Consider the following 5088-nt stretch of genomic DNA (forward strand, 5'->3'; position numbering starts at 1 on the left):
TTTGGTGTCATCTGAGTTGTAATAGCTGCCTCTGTGCAAAGAAAGAACAAATTTAACTTGGACATTTGAATGATAGTGAGATGGTATCGCCTTTCAACTTGACAAGCTGCTAAGAGACTCCAGTACAGGTGACGATTACTTATTCATGTACACATTCAAGTACACAAGCTGAATCAGTCATGATTATTGTCTTAAGATTGAACTTTGGTAAAATGTTCTTATCTCTCATATACCTTAGATTGTGTATACAATTTCTAATTTTTAATCTGATCAAATTCCAACCATATGGTAACCATAGTCACTTATTTCTTGAAAAACATACATTAAGCATTGTTCATGTCCACCCAGGCCTTCCCTTATCTTGCTGATTGTGGAGTGGATCCTACTGCATCCTCTATATCTGTCATTCTGTATCTGGTCTGGCTCTTGGTCATTTGGTTAGATGGAAAGAGTAGAGGAGCTGACTATTATTTAAATGGAGAAATAGTGAAGAAAGCGACAGCACAGAGGGATACAGAAACCATTATAAGTTCAGTTAATAAGGAAGGCAAATGAAATGTTGGCTTTTATTTCAAAGGAAGTTGAACATAAAAACTAGCAAAGTCTTGCTGAAACTATATAATGCACAGTTGGGAATACTGAGAGCAGTTTTTGTCCCCTTGTCTAAGTCTTTGGAGACAGTCCTGAGGGTTCACTAAGTTGAATGTGAGTATGAAGGAATTGGCTTGGAAGTTGAGTAAGTTGGGCTGTATTACTCGGCATTTAGAAGAATGAAAAGCAATCTATAGAAACATAAATTCGTAGGTGACTTCACAGGGTAGATGCAGAAAAGTTGTTTCCCTTGGCGAATCTAAAAAGGTTACAATCTCCAGAGTAAACGGACCATATGTAACAGATGTTGAGGAAGTTCTTCTCTCAACATGTAGTGAATCTGTGGTATTCTTCACCATGGAGTGCTGTTGAGGCTGGGTCAGTAAGTATATTCAAGGTGGAGATAGACAGATTTTTACTCAGTATGTGAATTGGAAATCATAGGGAAAAGACAGGAAATTGGAATTGAGGATGATCAGATAAATTGAGAATGAACATTGAACCGACTCATTAAGCTCAATAGCCTACTTTTGCTTCTGTGTCGTATAATTTTAAGAATTTCAAACTTAGATCATAAGTATTGCCCAAAGGTGATGAGTCAGGGTTTGCAAAGGACAGGTCTTACCTCATGAGTTTGTTTATATAAGAGTATAGATTTTCTTTCTCGGCCAGCATCTGTTCTCTATTCCCAATTGTTCAGAGTCAACCACATTGCTGTGTCAGTCTGTGTAAACAGAAACCGAAATAGGTCAGGTAGAAATTAGGGAGAAACAGGGATCAGTTAATTAAAGTTTCAAACATTTTACAATCTCAAATTTTTTTCCAGTGTTTGAGATCGCTTGTCTCAATGATTTAATTGAAGATATTCTAAATCACATTTCTTTGTGGAGTGCTGAATGCTTCCAACTATTTCTGCGGAGGAGTTTTGAGGAGGGAGCAAAGTAGGGCCCGGGAGCTGTGAGTCCCTTTGCTTCTCCATCTCCCATCTTTCACACTCCCCTAGGCTCTCTTTTCGTCCTCCCAAGCCTCCTGCAGGTCTCTGGGACTGATGCCATTCCACCAGGTATTGATCTCCCCCCTTGCCGCTTCCTGATCTCCCCAAACTTCCTTTCCACCCCACGTTCTGAAATAAATAACACTGCTAATCAGGAGATCCGAAACAGTTATTCTCTCAGTCCTTTCAATAATTCATTGTGCAAATGATGTGCTTATGTGGTATACAGACCAGAATCATAGCTTCAGGTTGACCTGTATTAGCTGGCATCAAGCCACGGTGATGGCGGTGGAGTTACCTTTTAAAGAGCTCTGGCATGTCAGGAAACTAATTTTTTCCAGCTTCCTAATTTGGATTGACAAGCAGTAAGCTGGCTGGAAAGTGGTTCTGTAGATGGCAGGTTGAGGGCAACCCTGAGTTCGGCTATCCGGAACCCCTTTATTTCTCCCCCCCCCCCCATCTCAAAGTCAACCTGGACAGAGGAATCAGTAAACCTCACAAAGGGACTGGAACAGTCATTCTGAATAAATGTGACTTATGTCAACAAAATGCACACCGTTCTTAATGACAGATTTGTATTTATATCCATTGGATGTGCTGCTCAGTACACCTGACTTGAAAACAAGATAAAACTGCATTTACTGGTCTCAGCAAAGAGTGATAAGCTGTTTGGTGATATTTACAATCTGGTTCGTCCTCGTGGCTTACTGATGTGTTTGCCCAGGTTGTCCAAGACACATGAATGTGATGTCCCTTCATCTTATCAATGATGTGGAGCCGCCAGTGTTAGATTGTGGTGGACAAAGTTAAAAATCACACAACCCTACAGGTTTATTTGGGAGTGAGTTTTTGTCAGGTAGCTGGTGGGGCAGGATCATAGGACACAGAATTCATAGTAAAAGATCAAAGTGTCATGCAACTGATGCATTGTATTGAACAAACCTCGATTGCTGTTGAATCTTGAATCACTTAGAATGGAGTTGCAGGTTTTGATTCATTAATATGTAAATTCCAGAACTTCTTTCAAGTCACATTCTCGAGATAACAAGGTTTTATAAAAAATAGTGACATCTCAGTGCAGACAATGCATTAAAGGTGGGAGGTTAGAGTCTCTCAGTATTTCAATCTTGAGTCAGACTTGTTCTACTTCCAAAGTAGGAATTTATAAAATATTACATGGAGTGACTGCTTAGAGATTGTGTTTTTTGAACAAAATAGAATGTATCTACAAATACAAATGCGAATTCACCCCATAAACTTATAGACTTATGTGTGTGTGCATGTGTGTGAGTGAGTGAGTGAATACTGATGGAGTATATGCCTGAGAGCGTGTGAGCGTGGTGATGTGTGTGTCTCTGAGAGAGCGTGTGTATGAGAGACGATCTGTGTATGACTTACCATGGACTTTAGAATCCGTCTCATTCTTGGACACATGCATCTCCATCAAGGATGGGCATCTCAGTACCTCACTCTACCGCAAGCTCAAGAACAACCTCACGATTCTGCATTTCTCATGCTTCCACTCTAAACATTAAACAGCCATCCCCTTCGGACAAGCCTACGCTGTTCAGACGAGGAGGATCTGTTCAGATGAGGGGGAACGTGACGGACACCTCAAGGTGCTGACAGACATCCTCATAAGAACAGGATATGATGCCCAACTAATCGATCACCAGTTCTGAGGTGCCACAGCGAGAAATCGTAACAACCTCCTCAGGAGACAGACATAGGATGCAAACAATAGGGTACCCTTCATTGTCCAGTATTTCCTGGGGTCTAAGAAACGATGCCATGTTCTTCACAGCCTGCAGCACAGTAGCGATGAGGATGAGCATCTCACCAAGATCTTTCCTTTGCCTCCACTTCTTGCCTTTAAACAACCACCAAATCTCAAACAGAGCATTGTTTGCCGCAACTGCCCAGCCTTCAGGACAACATTGACTACAACACCATACAACCTTGTCGTGGCAACCACTGCAAGACGTGTCAAAGTGTTGACATGGATATTACCATTACACATGGGGACACCACCCACCATGTGCAGGACAGATACTCATATGACTTTGCGAACATTGTCTATCCCATATGCTGCAGGCATGAATGCCCCAAAGCATGGTACATTGGTGAGACCAAGCAGATGCTACGACAACAGATGAATGAATACTGTGCTGCAATCACCAGACAGGGATGTCCCCTCCCAGTCAGGGAACATTTCAGCTGTCAAGGACATTTGGCCTTGGACCTTCAAGTGACTGTCCTCAAGGCGGACTTTGAGATATGTAGCAATGCAGAGTGGCTGAGCAGAGGCTGATAGCCAAGTTTAGTAGCCATGAGGATGACCTCAACTAGCATCTTGGGTTCATGTCACACTACAGGTGACCCACTACACTACACACATGTGCACACACACATACACACCCACTCACACATGATCATACTCATGCAGACCCTCATACACATGTTATCTGTCAGACACCCACACTCATTCATGCGCACACATTCTCACAGGCACTACTCTGTCACACTCGCGCGCACACACTCTCTCTCACAGCCTCTCTCCCTCACACTAATGAGCAGACACATATAAGTCTGTGGGGTGAATTTGCATAGCAGATTTGTAATTGCAGATATATTCTATTTTGTTCAAAAACACACAACCTGTAGGCAGTCAGTCCGTGTGACATTTTATAAATTCCTACTTTGGAAATAGAATTGTTCTGACTCAAGGTTGGGATATAAACAGACTCTAACCTCCCACCTTTAATGCATTGTCTGAGCTGAGATGTCTCTTTTGTTTTATAAGACCTTAAGTTATCTCGGGAATGTGACTTGAAAGAAGTTAGGGAGCTCACATACAAATGAATTGAAACCTGCAATCCATTTGAAGTGATTTAAGGCTTAACAGCAATCTAGGTTTGTTTAATATATTGCTTCAGTTTTATGACACTATGATCTTTTACTATAAATTCTGTGTCCTATGATCCTGCTCCACTAGTTACCTGATGAAGGAGCAGCGTCCTGAAAGCTTGTACTTCCAAATAAACCTATTAAACTATAACCTGGTGTTGTGTGATTTTTAACTTTGCCCATCTTATCAATGACTGCATTCCCTCAGTTTATGATGATCATACAGGACATGTATATTGATAGCAGTGCAGTGACCCTTTGTGCTTAATTGAACATTGTTAGCCAGTTCACCGGTATACCATACAAAGATGCCATAGATATTTGTACTATCTCATAGTGATCCATCACCATTGTGTGCATCAGTATTTGTTGAATTCATAAAATGAGCAACTTTCAGAGTTTAGTTCCAACAACACCATGAATGCTCAAATAACTGGCATTGCCACAGGATCCCCATTAGGTCCAGTGCTCACAAATATCTCTGTTGGGTTTTATGAGAAAAGTCTTTTCAATGGAATGACACAACTTCTTAAACTCTCAATTGTTCCAATATGCAGATGTTACATTTGCTCTATTTGAATCTGTAGCTAGATGTA

Source organism: Hemiscyllium ocellatum, chromosome 18, assembly GCF_020745735.1.
Source record: "Hemiscyllium ocellatum isolate sHemOce1 chromosome 18, sHemOce1.pat.X.cur, whole genome shotgun sequence".
Lineage (NCBI taxonomy): Eukaryota > Metazoa > Chordata > Chondrichthyes > Orectolobiformes > Hemiscylliidae > Hemiscyllium > Hemiscyllium ocellatum.